This window comes from Acinonyx jubatus, chromosome A1 (genome assembly GCF_027475565.1).
Source record: "Acinonyx jubatus isolate Ajub_Pintada_27869175 chromosome A1, VMU_Ajub_asm_v1.0, whole genome shotgun sequence".
In the NCBI taxonomy this organism is placed as follows: Eukaryota; Metazoa; Chordata; class Mammalia; order Carnivora; family Felidae; genus Acinonyx; species Acinonyx jubatus.
In genome coordinates, this window is record NC_069380.1 from 97,944,123 (window position 1) to 97,961,271 (window position 17,149).

Consider the following 17,149-nt stretch of genomic DNA (forward strand, 5'->3'; position numbering starts at 1 on the left):
AGGGGCATCTGGGTGGCTCAGTCTGTTAAGTGTCCGACTTTGTCTCAGGTCATGATCTCACAGTCTGTGGGTTTGAGCCCCTCCTCAGGCTTTGTGCTGACAGCTCGGAGCCTGGAGTCTGCTTTGGATTCTGTGTCTCCGTCTCTCTTTGACCGTCCCCCAGTCATGCTCTGTCTCTGTCTCTCTCTCTCTCAGAATAAATAACATTAAAAAAAATAATAAGAAAATAAACTGTTGCTCTGTTAGACACATTACACTTACTAAATATCCTCTCTACTGCGTGTGCTACTTACAAGTTTGTTCAGTGTATGTTTCGCTCATGAATGTACAGATTCCTTGGGCAGTACCTGCCCTGCCACTGGGCTCAGGAAAGCAAGGCAGCTATCAGAGGGTCTCACATTTTAGAAAACGTCATAGATAATTCATTTCAAGACATGAGGTGTGTCAATTGAGAAAGCACTGGTAGAATGAGCAGTGTCCTTTTCCTCACGTTAAAATAATTATTTTCAAGGTGATTTTCTCATCATTCATAATTTGTGAAGCATGAAATGAAATGTTTTCCTGAAGTAGCTTAATATTTAATAGAACTTAAAGATTCCAATGAAGTGCCTCCACAATTGGCTTTTTCCTAATTTGATCATATGCATTACATTCTATATGTATCAGTAGAAGAACTAAAACAAATTTTGTAGAACTTGGAACCAATACATGGGCATATAAAATACACTGAATGGGTGAAAGGAAATAGCCCATGATGTTTTAAAAATGATCCTAAGTCTTTTTATCTGACTACCTACGTAGCTTCACCTACATTTTTCTTTTCAAACTGGTAATGTATTACCTCCATATCTTTTAAGAACCAGCTTAAATATAATTTTTATCATTGAAAGCTCTTTGAAATGTTTTTCTTCACATCTCAAGGAAACCCTGCCCAACTTCTTCCATGATAGAATTTTATTTATTGTTGTTAATTCCTTCTTTCTGAAGGAATGATAGTACCTTTCCTACTCAAAATTCCCTCTTGCATCAGACTTCCTGGCTGCAGGTTGGAAGTATCAGGGACAAGATTCAGAGGGGTCTCCGGGGTTACTAACATCTAAAAGTTCGATAACAATTTCAAGCAATCCACAATCTTTCCCTGTACCTCCTTCCTGACCACCCTTAGTCCTCAACGCGTCTCAGAATAGGAAGCCAATAACATTTTGATGTATTCATCACTAACAAAGAACCTCTGTATGTATAACACCCACTCTTAGTAGTTGTGGGCTCAACTGGACCATCAATCTCACGTGACCCCAAAAGGCCACACTTAACCATGGTTTGATTAGAAGGATACAAAACATGACAGTGGGGCAGTATCCAGTGATTCTCTAACGTGAGGGTTTTCCCACAGGTGTTGAGGGTACACATCTTTCTCTAACCATGCAGAGTGACAGCTCAGGTGGGAGAGTTTGAGATCATGGGTAGGTGTGAGATCTACCCTGACTAACACTCACCATGGCCACAACAGTAATCAACATCTGTTATAACAGCCCGAAACAAAGAAAATGACCAGTTACAAGTGTGCACCCCAGTCAAGAAATCCCAAGAGGTTATTTATAGTCATTCACAGTCCCCCCAGACCAGATGCAGTTTACAATTCAGAATTTATTTTTATTAGAAGCAATGTTGCCTAGTAATACAGCTGACATTCTACCAGTATCAGGTTTCTATGGAAACAGAGCTAGGAAGTTAACTCAGTGTCATTTTTCTTTTCAAAGAAGGAGAAAAATGTTTTGCTATCCCTTTATTCACATTAGGAAACATAAATATTTGGGGATTTTCATTACCAAACAAGGCTTTCTTCAAATAAATGCAAAAAAATGCAAAAAAATTCAAAATGACAGCTATACATTTAACTCAAAATACTGTAAAAAGAATTACAAAATCTTAAAATAGACAAGGACAACTAATAAAGATAACAAGCAAATTAATTTAGAAAAAGATCAAACAAAAAAAAGGAAAGTTTGATTTTTAAAATTATTTTTTGAAGAATGTCAAAATACATTCTCCCCCCCCCCCCCCCGCCCATATATCTAAGTCCTTACGGCTGGCTGGTATAACAAAAATAATATAGATTGAGTGGCTTAAACAACAAATATTTATTTCTCAGTTTTGGCGCTTGGAAAATGCAAGATCAAGGCTCTGGCTGATTCGGTTGTTTTTGGTGCCGCTTCAAGTTTCTAGAGAGCCTTCTTGTATTTTTTAATGGCAGAAAGGGAGAAAGGAGCACCTGGGTGGCTCAGTTGGTTAAGCATCCTACTTCAGCTCAGGTCATGATCTCCTGGTTGGTAGGATGGAGCCCTGCGTCGGACTCTGTTGATAGCTCTGAGCCTGGAGCCTGTTTCAGGTTCTGTGTCTCCCTCTCTCTCTGCCCCTCCCCTGTTAATGCTCTGTCTCTCTCTCTCTCTCTCTCTCTTAAAGATGAATAAACAGTAACAAAAAAAAAAATTAAAAAAAAAGGGTGAAAGAGCTCTCAGGCCTTTCTTTTATAAGGGCACAAATCCCATTCGTCAGGTTCTGCTGTCATGACCTATTCACCTCCTGAAGGCTTCACCTGCAATTACTGTCACATTGGAAATTAGGTTTCAACATATGAATTCGGGAGGGACACATTCAGTCTGTAGCACCATCGAAGATTAAGAAGAAAAAAAATAGAGAAGAAACAAATGAGTGACTTTAGGAATCAGCAAGAGAACATTTAAAAGGCTTCCGTTTAAGTGTGGATAAAATGGTTAAATTTATTTCAAAAAATGTAAATAACCTAATTTGCTTCAAGAAACGTTTAAGAGGTGCCTGGGTGGCTCATTCTGTGACTTCGGCTCAGGTCATGATCTCACGGTTCATGGGTTCGAACCCCACATGGGGCTCTGTGCGGACAGCTCAGAGCTTGGAGACTGCTTCAGATTCGATGTTTCCCCCTCTCTGCTCCTCCTCTGCTCACACTCTGTCTTTTTCAAAAATAAGTAAACATTAAAAAACCCCAAAAACATTTAAATAAACAATACCAAAAGAAGGTGAAAAGTAGTCAAAACTTTCACACTAAAAACTAAGGCATCATACTGAAATGATTCTATGAGCCTTTGCTTACCACTGTCACTGTTCAACATTGTACTGGAGATACTAAACAATGAAATAAGACAAAGGTAAAAACCACGTACAATCTAAATTTTGAAAAGGAAAGACGAAAGTATCAATATTTATAGACAATATGATTACTGATCTAGGTAATCCAAGAGAATACACAAAAGCCTGTTAAAACCAATAAGAAAGTGGCATAAACTCGCTACATATAAGAATATATTTTTTAAGTTCATTTTTTAATTTTGAGAGTAGGGTATTTATTTATTTATTATATGAGTAGGGTAGAGTCAGAGAGAAAAGGAGAAAGAGAGAAAGAGAATTCCAATCAGTCTCCGACTGAGCCACGCAGATGCCCTGATATGAGAATATTTTAAAATTCAATATATACCTAGTAATAAAGACATGCAAAATAGAATTTAAAAACTTTTTCATCCAAATAATAATGGAACCTACGGGAAGAGATCTAACAAGAGACATGAAAGGTATCTATGAAGAAAATGATAAAACTATTGAGAGACCTAAAATGAAGGTCTAAATAAATGTGACAGGCGGCCACATTTCTGATATGATTACTTAATATTGTACAGGTACCACTTCTGTCCCAATTATTCTAGAAATTCAGTGTTATCCCACAGAATATGTACATTCTGCTAAAATAGAAAACCTGAATCTGAAACGTATACTGGAGAGGAAGTGAATTTCTAGCTTCCAGAAATACACCACACATAACCATGTGGAGATGTGAATTGTTACATGATAAGAATAGCATATCAAAGAGCAGTGAAATATGGGTAATTTAATACTTGCGCTTAAAACATTTGGCAATCCATTTGGAGAAATAAAAGGTCAGATTGGGAAGTAATTTCATAACAAATTACATAGGTAGATTCAACCAGGATTGACAAACCTTTTCTTTAAAAGACCAGATAGTAAATATTTTAGTCTATGTAAGCCATACTATTTGTCATAAATACTCATGTCTGTACTTGCAGCACCAAAGGGATGGTTTGGAGAATAGTGAATTTGGCTCGCAGGTGGTAATGCTGACCTTGATTTAATCTCACCAGAGCCAGAATTTCCTCACGTAGGAATATCCGTTTCACAGCTTAATATAACAATTGAATAAAATGTGAAATATTTAATTGTGTATCCTCAGGCTTGGCATAATGCCTGAGTTATAGTAGGTTTTCCACACATTTCCACTTAACTGAATGAAGTGAATGTCTTGCTGCTATTAGTTTAAGAGGGGAAATAAAAGAGATTTTCTTGAAAATGCCTTTGATTTATTCATAGTTTCTACTTCTGAAAATGCAGCAGACACATGACACACTGTCGCATAGTTAAAATATTTTAAGTTATACATTTAATGAAATATATATTTATAGGTATGTATTCATTTTATAAAGCATATATTTTACAACAATATGTAATCAATATATACAGATTTTGTATTTATATTTAATAAATATAGAATACAAAAAATAAAATTATAAAAATTCCATCAGGGTCCAAAGAAATATAGGATTACAAGACCCTTCAGTTTGTACAAACTTTTTGTAATTTTTTTAGCGTTTCCTTAACTTTGTGTGCTGTCTTTGACATTTAAAATCAGGCTGCTCTTACTGCATTGGCATGCTTTCAGTCACTTAAAGTGCTACTTATATAAATTAATTAACTTGACATTTAATGACTTAAAGCCTAAAAATTATCTACTACCATTCATATTTTGTATATCACATTTGTTTCTGGAAAAATTTATAAAAATTAAAAAAAATGACCCTTGAAGAGAGTGAAATTGTTGACCTATTCCATCCAAAAAGTGAAGAAAATTTTAATTTTAAATAAAGCCTTTTTGATTTTTTGAAATGATTTCATTTTTGAAAGAGAGAGAGAGAGAGAGAGAAAGCACAAGCAAGGGGTGGGCAGAGAGAGGGAGACAGTCTAAAGCAGGCTTCAGACTCTGAGCTATCAGCACACAGCCCTACCCGGGGCTGGAACCCACAAACTGTGAGATCATGACCTGAGCCGAAGTGGGACACTTAATAGACCGAGCCACCGCGATGTGCCTTAAGCAAGGCTTTTTTGGACAGAATGAAGCACTTAATCCACTGATCTGAAGATTGGGTCACAAAGCATTTCCATGAATGCTTCAAATCATTGTTGGGTATATAAGATCTTGGTGTATGTGATTTATGTTTCCTTATCTCAAAGTTGAGTAAATTTATTTAATGTGTACAATTGTGACGATGAATGTTGTGTCTGCGTATTTGAAGCAAACATACAAAAAAGGGCATATGGAGGTTTGAAAATATATTTTAAAAGATAATCGAAGTTCATGAAATTTTTCAATTTGCAAATTATACATGAAAAATTATTTGGGGCTTTTGTTTTGTGGGGAAAAAAATATTTGAGCCTGAGGTTAAGAGATTGAATGTGATATCTGATACCGTTATTTCCAGGGAGAGGCCTGGAAAACTAACAAATCTTCAGAACTCAGTACGATTTCAATGCATTCCACTAATACCCAATCTTAGAATTCAATCAGCGGATATAGACATCTGCTGTTAGAAGATTTTAGTCTCTGCTTTTAATGTATGGTCACTGAGGACTGAGCTGAATGTCTGCTTCCATTAGATACCTACAAAAATTGGTGGGACAGGAAAAGCTTCATAAATAATGTTGGCTCTTATCTTAAATAGATGGAAATTGAATGCAAGTGTCTCTTAATTTAATTAAAAAGGAATGGGTTCTTTTGTCCTCTTCAATTTGCCACTAAGGAAGCATCTGCAACTGGGATTATTAGTTATTGCTTTCAGCTGATGGTTTTGCCATTCCTTTGCTGTAAGCATCTGCCCTCTGTATGCTCGCTCTGCCTTCCATCATATTCTCCACGCTTCCTCTGGCCACTCTCCTCATCAGACCTCTTCAGCAGTTCCCGTTACCCTTGGGATAAAACTCTAAAATTTTTTTTTACGTAGTATGAAAGGACACCTTGGCCCCTGAAAGCCTCTCTAGAAAAAACTACATTTTCTCCTCTCAATTGTATGCTACACGGTATTAAAGGCACCACTGCTCTCCTTTACTTTTGTCCACCTGTTTCTGTTGGAAAAATCCTTATATCATAACTAACAGCAACGTGTCACTTTTGCAAATTTCAAACGATTCCTTAAGTCTCAATTCATGTGTCATCTTCTGTAAGCTTCTAGTCCTATGCTCCTTCTTTATTTGATACACTATGGCACAAATCTGCTTTTACCATGAATTTTTGTGTGTCTCCTTACCTTCTGGGTACTAATATACTTGGAGGGAACATTACATTTTTACATCTAGAGCAGTATCTGGTATATGGTGGGTAGGGAATACATTGTTTTGAATGAATGATTGTTCTACCAGTTTTAATAAGCTTTAAAAAATAATGATGTGGAGCGATAAAGACTCCTATATCAGAGACCCATGAAAATATAACTGGCATATTTAATTATCTTTGCCCTAAGTACATGAATTGTGTTTCTGTATGCTTGTAGAAAGTCACTTTTGTATGGTCTTACTTAATAGTAAAACCCAATATAAAATATTCATTTTTATATTACTATTGCTGATACATTAGTAACAGCTCTAACGTCAATTTCCTTTAGTGGAGGCTTATGTTTCTAGAACATACAAAAATAACATAAATAGGCAGGTGCAAATCATGCTGTTAGATTAAGGGTAGCTTAAGCCAGTTTGTTCCAGCCCTCTGAATTCCTCTATATTGATATACTCTTGCACTGTAAGCAACTCTGTCTTCCATTACTTCTGTGTTGTTCATACAACATCTTTAGTGATGAGCCAGAGCTAGCCCCCAACACACATTGATTAATCGTGTATGGTGATTTTTCTAGTTTTCATCTTGGAAATGAGAGAGGATCATTACTTTATTTCATTTCCATAGTTGAAGTTATTTAGTACTAGGACTTTGCTGTGGCAGGTGAGAATAAAAAAAATGAAAAAGAATTATGATTAACCTACTAGAACAGTAATGACTGAATTTGTCACAAAAGGATTAAATTATTTATTCTGTTTGTGTGTATGTTTGTGGCTCTGTATTGGAGAAAGCATCATGAGTTTGGAGTTCACCTACCCTCCTCCCCCATGAGGGAGTTAAAACAAGAGGTTCTCAGGCTAAAAAATATAGTTAGGGGTGCCTAGGTGGCTCAGTTTGTCAGGTGCCTGAATCTTGATTTCAGCTCAGGTCTTGATCTTGCAGTTCATCAGATTGAGCCCCAAGTCAGGCTCTGCATTGATAGGGCGGAGCCTGCTTGGGATTCTCTCTCTCCCTCTCTCTCTGCCCCTCCCATACTCATGCATATGCTCTCTCTCTATATAAAAATAAATAAACTTAAAAAATGTATACTTAAAGTCATTACTGTCTGACTTTTAAAGTAATGTATTAATCAATTGATTATTGTATCAGGTTTACTTTAATAACTTTCTCGACCTATTATAGTAAGTCATTGCATAAATATTCTCTATTACATCGTAACTTAAAGAGCAGACCATAGACACTCTCTCATTAAGTGATGTTGGATAGTGGGTGGGCAGGGTGAGAGCTACAGCTACATTTCTTTTTGTTTTTTAAAAAAATATGTTCATTAATTACAAATATGAATATAAATTTTTTTAAGGTGCTAGTTTAAAAAGTATTGTAGTTATTCATGAAGTAAAAAAAAAGACTAGCTCTTTGAATGCTCTGTTGCATCAGGAAAAGGATATTATTTTGACAATTTGTTAATATACTGAGACTATACAGATGGCAATGAAAGATTATCTTAATGAAAGTGATTGCTTGATAAAATATTTTTTGAGGGTGGTATATATAAGAAGTTTATAGTCTAAAAATTTATGAAACATCCTGAGAACTTGGTACATTCACAAATGGACAAATTTATCTGAAGTTTAAAAAAAAATGCTAGGGCACCTGGGTGGCTTGGTTGGTTAAGCGTCCGACTTCGGCTCAGGTTATGATCTCACGGTTTGTGAGTTTGAGCCCCCTGTGGGGCTCTGTGCTCACAGCTCAGAGCCTGAAGCCCGCTTCGGATTCTGTGTCTCTCCCTAACCCTGCCTGGCTCCTGCTCTGTTTCTGTCTGTCTCTCACAAAATAATAAATAAATGTTAAAAAAATAAATAAATAAAATAAAAACTGCCAGAAATAAGATCTTTTCATTGAAAGATAAGCATGCTACCACTAAATTTTGACAACTAACTTTTCATACGTTTTTATATATGAAATATAAATGGGATATGTGTTTAAAATATGCGTAGACACTTAAAATCCTGGATAAATCAAATAATTTTAAATTACGCATCCCATTAACAAACAATTGGCTCATTAATAAGTGTAATGTGTTTTTGTTAAACTGTTTTTACTAGTTAAACTGATCTTTTATGTTTTGTTTTCCTTCCTTTGACAGGTCCTTCAGGTTGGAAGGAATATCTTTATTTGGAGGCATGTCAGCTCATTTTTCTCACTTCAGATTCATCAATATGACTTCTTGAGGCCAGAATGAATTTTGAAGTAACCAGGAACCTGTCCATCTTAGAGCAGCAAATCCCTCAACTTTGGAGCACAAAAGATCACTGATACGGTCTGCATAAAATCATCTGCCTCAGTCTGACAGCCTTGAGCAGAACCCTGGGGGCAAAAAAAAAAAAAAAAAAAAAAAAGCCACAGCCTTAACTCTTCACTCTGAAATTACCAAGACAATTAAAAAAAAAATGAAAGGAACTAAACAAGCAAGCCAACAACACCACCACCGACAACAAAAAACAAACACAACCCATTTTATTTCACCTTGGAAAAAATATTCCCAGATGTGATCCTGAAAAAATTTATATTCAGCAATTAAGCTAGAAAATTGTAAGTTGACTTATCATTTGGGAAGGTGAAAGTATAGAGATAGGAGGTATCTCTAGCTAGAATTATTTAGCAGTTTAAAACAAGTAGACAAAAACAGTGAACAGAGGAGCACGTCAACAAGGAACAGTATTAGGACAGAATGTTGCTGTCTGCAGAGAGGATGTCTGCCATCTTGTGTACACCCTCAAAGCCATAATGGAATAAAAGCATTGTCGTTGATTGCTTGAAAAGTTTCTGCATTCACTCCTTCACTCCATATTAAGAGAGGGGGAGGCCAGTTCTTACTGATTACTTCTCAATGCACTTCTAATATTTGCACTGTCACGTCCATTCAGGGTAATGATGTGTGCCGTTATTTGCACAGATGGTCCCATGAGTTTTGCGGCCACAAGCGGTTACATGCACGAGTCCCAAAAGGAAACATTTCAAAATTCTCCAGACATTGGTTTCTCTTTCTTCTGTAAAGATCAGTTATCTTATTAAAAAAAAAACATGGACTTGTCTCAGATTAAAAAACTACAGAATAATAATGAAAAAGCATCAGTGTGGTCAAAGGAATGAAGAAGGGATCAAAAGTTTATTTTTGGTTTTGGTTTTGTTTTTTTAGCGAAGATCATTTTTATCATAAGCAGCCAAGAAGTCAGATACAGTGAACTACACACTAAACATTTGTGTTGAACATCTATTTGTTCTCTTAATTAAAGAAATCATTTGTAATTTGTATTTGGCATATAACAGTTTTTTATAGCCATTTATCTATGCTTCATGGGAAAATGTACCAAACAGCATTTTCAGTTTATTTTTCTAAATAAATGTGTTGTTTGTATTATTTGTAGTTGCTTATTCAGTTTGGTTTTCGTTACTTGACAAATAAGTTACTTGTTGTCATATTAATTAAGAACTCACGGAAGACTGAAATTTAAAACATTTGTATGGTATCAAATTGTGCTTTCTATTTCCTAAACCCTGAAGAAGAAATGATTTATCTTACACCATGGCTTTCTCGTCAAGCGTTATGTTAACATTCTAGTTAGACTAATCACCCAGAGTTGGTTTTAATATATGGAAACTCCTGGAAACAAGAAAGTTTGCGTATTATATCAGCAAGGATTTTCCCTACGTACTCTTTCTAGAAATCTGCTCCAGAAGATGAAAATTAGATAGATTTTTTTTAAAAGACCATTATTCATGCCTAAGGAGTTCTCATTAATGCCCTCCCAGAGGTCTGCTGAGAACTTTCACTAGTGCATATAAAAATGACAGACTAGGCAATCGTACTAGAGCAAAAATAAAATTCTGCTTAAGGACTCAGTAAGTACCTTCACAGTGTTCATCCTCATTTGAGGCGTCATTGTTTATAATCCTTGTTACCACCAATAAGTAGCACGCAGCTCAAACAAATTATTTTTTTTCTTTTTTCTTTTATTAAGGTATAATTGATATATTAGTTTCAGGCATGCAATGTAATAATTCAATATTTGTGTATTATGTTACAAAATAATCACAGCAGGTTCAGTTAACATCCATCACCATGCATAGCTATATATTTTTTTTCTTGAGGTGAGAAGTTTCAAGATCCACCCTCTTAGCTACTTTCAAATATGCAATCCAGTATTATTAACTATAGTTATAGTCAGGCTTGTGGTGCTCTAGAATGCAGCTCAGGGAATGCAAAGATAGTGGCCAGCCCTCTGAGGTCTCTGGAAAGGATAACAGTGAGCCCTCAGATGCTTGTTTTCATTTGAAGCCTGCCCCTCAGGCTGTAACTATGGAGGTAGGCTAATGGGTTCCTTTTAAGAAACATGGAGCTCCTGGGTCTGTTGCTTCCAGCTGTCCCTGGAGATTGGGAGCTACTTAAGAACTCTCTCCATTGATTGCAGTTGTGTGGGACCCATGAGCGTAATTCCCCCTGGCCACCAGAGTCATGTATGGATGTCCACAAAAATTGGGCACCAGCTGAGGGTCTAAGCTCTTTTCTGCAATACACAGGTGAGCTGGTGCAAGGCAGAGGGAGACCGAGAAGATGGCATCCACCGGCCTTTGTTTCCTGAGAGCTCATGTGTGGCCTGTAGATGTGTGTCAGATCAGAAGCCTGTCCCTCAAGGCCAAAGCTCCAGGACAGGCAAATAGGCCTCTGTCTCAGAAAGACTAGGTGTCTGCTCCAATATGTTATCAACGCAGGGCCCTGGAGTTGGTAGGCTACCAAGAACGTTCGCGCTCATGGCTGTGGTCTCGCGAGACCCAGGAACACACGCTCCCCTGCCCTCCCGAGCCGGGAGGTCACCGCGTAGCAGTAGCGGAACGCCGGCCAACGGACATGTGTAAAAGCAGTGCTCTGGGAGATGCACACGCTTTGGTATGTGGTAGAGGAAACGTGTATTTCTTTTTCTGTGAAAAAGAAAGAAAGAAAAAAACCCTAGCATTAAATTAGGGGGACAAAAATGGCGCCTGTTAGCTGAAGTGAGGCCGAGAGAGGGAGAGCTGGAGATGGTGGCTGCCAGCCAGCAGCCTCTGCGTGTGTCTAGATTACATGCCTGACCCTCAGGCTGCGACTTGAAGATCAGTAAATGGCGCCCATAGGGCCACAAAGTTGGGAGCTTCTGGATTGGCTGCTTCTGCGCTTGAACCCTGGGGCGGGTGAGTCCTTGTGAGAGCCTTTGAAGAGCCGTTCCTCAGCTTTTTAGTCTTGTGGGTCTTGTGGACGTTTGGTTTGCAAAGCTGGACGTTTGGTGTGGGGGAGGGGGGCGGGGAGCGTTTCTTCCCATGTGGGTGCCCGCTGTGGGGTTCAGACTCCTCACTTGGGGAGAAGCTCAGCTCTCTCCCACCTGGATCACCTTGTAGGGGTTGGGGTTTAATGGCGAGTTTGTGCCCCAGCCCCTCTTCCCGCCTTCGATGTGGACGTTCTGTCTTTAGCCTGGTTGGGTAAGAGTTGGTCTGCTCTTAGGTTTTGTCCCAGGAGGTGGTTCGACATGTGGCTTCAGATTCAGTATGTCAGCGGAAAGAGGTGAGCCAGGGATCCTCCTCTGTCACCATCTTGAACTGGAACTCCCAACAACCTAAGATAAATTATTTTTAGTAATTAAAAGACGAGGTCATTAGGTTTATTCCCCAAAGATGACCCGAAACCACTTCCCATTTTGTTCTGCACACTTAAATTGATTTATTGTCGGCAATCTCTCCTAGTAGTACTTAAAGTATCCTGTAACATAATGAAAATTAGTTTGCCATGCATGATTTGAACCCGTGAAAATTAAGACGTTGTGCGTGAAAACAATCCAGCTGGGCATCAAATTGCCAGTTCCTGTGAGATGTTAGGCATTGAAGTATGGATGCATGGGCTCATTCACATTCTTTTAACGTCTATGCTGATTGCTTCAAGCTGTGAATTACTTTTAATCATAAATAGGAAAATCAACTCCCCCCGCCAAACATCTAGAAGTAAAATCCATCAAAAATAAGTGATAAAAATCATAGTTCTTTACTTGATGAATATGCTGGTTGTTGAGCAGTCCTGTCTCTGCGATAGTCTATTGTGAGACCCTAAAGAATTTTGCAAAGAATTTTGACCTTATCAAGCCAGCGCTTGGGTAAGATAACACCACTGGTAATTGATAAAGTGAATTAGGGCACCTGGGTAGCTCCGTTGGTTAAGCGACCATCTCATGATTTCAGCTAAGGTCATAATGTTGCGGGTAGGGAGTTTGAGCCCAGCATTGGATCTGCACTGGCAGTGTGGACCATGCTTGGGATTCTCTCTCTCTCTCTGCGCCTCTCTCATGCACTCTTTCTCTCTCAGAATGAATAAATAAACTAAAAAAAAAAAAAAAAAAATGAGGCTGTGAAGTGGGTAGGGGTGAGAAAGTACATATCAGGAAAAAAACATCTACTTTCTTTGAATTACATTTATTTTCTTCAACTTGAATTACATTTACTTTCTAAGTTATGTCACTTTTTAAAATCACGTTCTCTTCTTTTGTTCTCTTCAAATTTTAGATGTACCCTTTGCTATTTTCACAGTTCACTATTACTTTCACAAAACCTATTCAACAATCTTGAGTTCCCGTTGAGAATTACTATTTACAGATTTCTCGAATTGAGCATGCCGGTATAGATAATCTCCACTTCCTGACATTTGCTTTTGGAGTGTGGGTTTGTTACATTTACATGCAGCTCCAACTGTTCTTGCTGGCCCCAGTTCACATAATTACCAGGTGTATCTGTATGGGTTAGATGATTCTCTTTATTTACTGAGTGCCTAGTTTGCAACACGAACTGTTCCAGGCACCAGAAAGAAATGGGTTCGGAAAAAAGGCATGGGTCCTATTTGGATGCAGTTTAAAATCTAGAAGATTGGAGAGGGAAATACATTAAACATGTGATTTCACTAGGTAACAAAAAAGAAAATGCAACAGTGTGCTAGGTTCTGTAAAGAAGGGTACATTTTATGCTGAGGCTATATATATCCAGTGGTTGTAACTCAGTGGGAAAAGTAAACTTTGAGCCGAGATCTCAAGAGTGACTACCAGATAAATGAGGCAAAATCATGAGCAAAGCAGTACAAAGGAGAAAGAAAATAGAATTTCAGAAGTCCTGAAAACAAGGCTAATTAGATTGGAGCAAATAGAGTAAAGACGATAGCACAGAGAAAATATGTACCCAATATACCTGATTGAATCCAAGCCATAAGAAAAATGGGGAGTGGAGTGGGGGCGGGTTCCAAAAGATAATCAAAGAGTGCAGAATTATAAAGAAAAACATTAAGAATGGCCTTGGGGGCATTTTTTATTTATATAAGGTATAGTTCTCAATGAAGATGCAAAAATGCATTCAATAGCTATCTTTAAATTCATAAAGGCGTGAGCAACTATAGGTAGACTAACATTTAAACATATTGAGACCAATTTCTGTAAAAATAAATTTGCCTCTATGTGTCAGAGAACCCAAACTAACAAATAAGAGGCTGTTCAGACATGACAGAGCACCTCCTTAAAGTCATCAGGGATCCAGTCTTCCAATTTTCTGCTCTGATGTCCTTGGAATATGACCTTTGTCCTTATGGTGCACAACAGTTGCTAGAGCTCCAGACATCACATACACATTGCAGGCAGTACAGTGGGGAGAGAGCTTACCACTTCATTTGTAAGGAAATTTACTGAAAAATTTTCACAGGGTATTTTAGTATATCTGTCATTGTTCAACTGGCCCCAAGAGCATAAGAACGAAGGAATGTAGTCCTTTGGCTGGGTACTTTTGTCACTTTGAGTAAACTTGGTATTCTGACACTGAAAATTTTGGGGAATGAATTATGGTACCCACAGCTATCTAATTCTGCCACAGGACTTCAAAAATGTAGCACCAATTCATCATTCCCTGGGTTGAGTATTAGAAATTTTAAACACTAAACGATATGCAGGCTTGAGGGAATACAATTTTCAGCTCATATTTTCAGGAGGGAAATAACAAGTGGAGTTACATCATGTGAACATTTAATCTTCTTTGGCTTTTACTACACTCACATCTATTCCTTTTTATGGACATATACACAGGATTGACAATCATATGGAAAATCTCTATATGTTTCCTGTTGTGAGTATCTCAACACACTTTGATTCTGGTCCAGAAAGAACAGTGCGCTTTATAGATTGTAGAGGGAATTTTCACAGGACATTTTGAGTCTATCATACCTCATTATTATGATATTCTAATGTACTGATAAATGGAATTTATCAGTAACTCACTAGTGCATACTTTAGTAGGGGGTTTTATAAATTGTTTTGGGGAAAAAAGTAGTATTAGAATTGCCTACCATCTTTCAGATGAACAGGTCCTTAAGTTTGCGGGCATATTTTATGCTGTTTTTATGTAAGCGTCCTTTAGTATTTTTTGGTTTGGGCATAAAGAGGGGGTTGTTCATTGGGTATAGTGACAAGATCCAGGTATTCCAGAGGCTTAGATAGAAGAAATCAGTATATCCATAAAATTAAAAGTAAATGCTTGTAAGTATGTGTAGTATGGGTTCCTATAGAAAATGCAGGTCCCCACAGTCGTATGCACTTACCTAAACACAGAGACTTTCTTTGGTCCTGTGCCAGTTATAAATGCATACAATAATGTTAAACATGTTTGAAATTATTTGAGATTTAGAGATAAAAAATAGCACGCAAATTGGAATTCAGTGTGATTGATCAAAAAGAGGGTAGTCTGTACTTTTCAGGACTTTTCAGTCTTTTTAATCATAAAATAAAGTTAATTCATGAATGACTAATTTAACCGACCACTATGATCAAATGAGCTGTTCTACAGCCTAGGAACATATGCTCTGCAAGCTTCTTTCAATTTCTCTGGGCTAGTGTCTGAATCTTCCAGAAGTGTTTATGCTTTATTATCCGATGTACAGATTGAACCCACAATTTGCTAACCTGATAATGTGTTTTGAATAATTTCTGTTTCTATATTGCATGCTAACATAGAATAAATTTTTCAATGAAACATGAAAATGAGACCAAACCTGAATAGCACTTTGTACATTAATGACAATTCCTTTGGAAAATTACTAAGAAGGAAATATGCAATATTTTACCATAATCCAAAGAACTACTCTTTTTTTAAATGTTTATTTATTTTGAGAGAGAGAGAGAGCGAGCATGAGTGGGGGAGAGGGGCAGAGAGAGCAGGAGAGAGAATCTTAAGCAGGTTCTGTTGAGCACAGAGCGCTTGGAGCCTGATATGGGGTTCAATCCCATGCCTATTAGATCAGGACCTGAGACTGAAATCAAGAGTCAGATGCTTAACTGGCTGGGGTACCCAGGTGCCCCCCATAGAAATACTCATTTTAACTTAGAGTACTTAGAAATTGAGAGAAAGGAGCTTGGGATAAAAAGAGGAAGGTATACAGCATGTTATATTACTTAAAATTCAAGTTTTCACATTATTTTAAAAATATATGTTTAATTTGTATTTATTATAAATTAATATAATTTACTCAATTAGATAAATTACAAAATTTATCCCATTTACCACCATTTGTCTATCCTATCCCTTCTCCAAAGGGAACCTGTGGCACAGATACAAATACCAATAGAATAATATAGTATTGGTGTGTATATGGATATGAACACATGTGTGTTCTACATTAATGGCATCATAATTTATCTAGTGTTTTGCCACCTGAATTTCTACTGACGAATACATTTTAGAGATCTTTCCCCACTGTTACTTGTATCTCCTAGGAATTCCCTATATATAGTATTTACTCATTTCTCTTTGTTTGGATGTTCAGATTATTTAGTTTTTTGCTGTTATAATCAACACTGCATGCAACACAAGCATAGGTGATTTCCTGTGCACATCTGCACGCTCTAAGGTGAAAATTGAGATCAGTTTTTCTTTACGAATATACATGGCCAATGCTGTAAAATTTTTTTTAAGTTTTATTCAGTTTTGAGAGAGTGCAAGGGGGGAGGGGCAGAGAGAGAGAGGGGGAGACACAGAATCCAAAACAGACATGGCCAATGCTATATAGCATGTAGCATTGCCACAGGTTTTGAAATTTTATTATTATACTTCTTTGGCATTAGTGGTAGTGGTGTGTCAGAAGTCTCTTTTTATATCAGGAAATTCTGTTTAATTAACAGGAAATGAAACTGAGGAGAGAGGAGCCCTAGATTTTGGGGGTAATAGATTTCACTGGAGAAGTGTCATTTGGCACAGTAATTACTATTTTCCAAAAGTACAGATGTAGGCATTAGTTTCGGAAACATGAGGATAGAAGATAGGTATATTTCAAAAGGCAAATCATGCTCCTTAATTATGCTTACAAAACGTTGGAAACAACTATGTTTGTTAAGTCGTACTTGTTGTTTGGTTTCAGTTAATGTTGAGGCTTCTTTTTAAAGATGCCATTAGAATTCTCTTTTCTGAAATAATGCTTTTGAGATAAAAAAAAAAAAACCAAAAAACTATTGTTCAGTTACAGTATAAAATGTGAGGGGTGTTATTCCCTGTGACAATTTATGATCGCTGTGTTTTAGTCACAAAATTGCCTCCCTTACAAATCAACATTTTCAACAGGAGAATGTACATAGTAATTAATGAAGAGCAAACAGACATTCACTTAGGTAGCCTAGCCCT

The 17,149-nt window shown here is 37.2% G+C and overlaps 1 protein-coding gene and 2 long non-coding RNA genes across 3 annotated transcripts in view; 2 read left to right on the top strand and 1 right to left on the bottom strand.

The window, feature by feature from the left end:
* The window catches only part of PRR16 (proline rich 16), a 669,457-nt gene extending 660,574 nt beyond the window's left edge, over positions 1-8,883 (top strand). Inside the window, exon 3 of the transcript XR_003426475.2 lies at positions 8,574-8,883. The gene's annotated coding sequence lies outside the window, so the exon portion shown is untranslated. The remainder of the gene's footprint in view (positions 1-8,573) is intronic.
* A 1,429-nt stretch (positions 8,884-10,312) lies between these two features.
* The window catches only part of LOC128314974 (uncharacterized), an 87,272-nt gene continuing 80,435 nt past the window's right edge, over positions 10,313-17,149 (bottom strand). Inside the window, exon 4 of the long non-coding RNA XR_008297353.1 lies at positions 10,313-12,075. This is a non-coding gene — a long non-coding RNA (uncharacterized LOC128314974). The remainder of the gene's footprint in view (positions 12,076-17,149) is intronic.
* The window catches only part of LOC128314975 (uncharacterized), a 105,304-nt gene continuing 99,281 nt past the window's right edge, over positions 11,127-17,149 (top strand). Inside the window, exon 1 of the long non-coding RNA XR_008297354.1 lies at positions 11,127-11,656. This is a non-coding gene — a long non-coding RNA (uncharacterized LOC128314975). The remainder of the gene's footprint in view (positions 11,657-17,149) is intronic.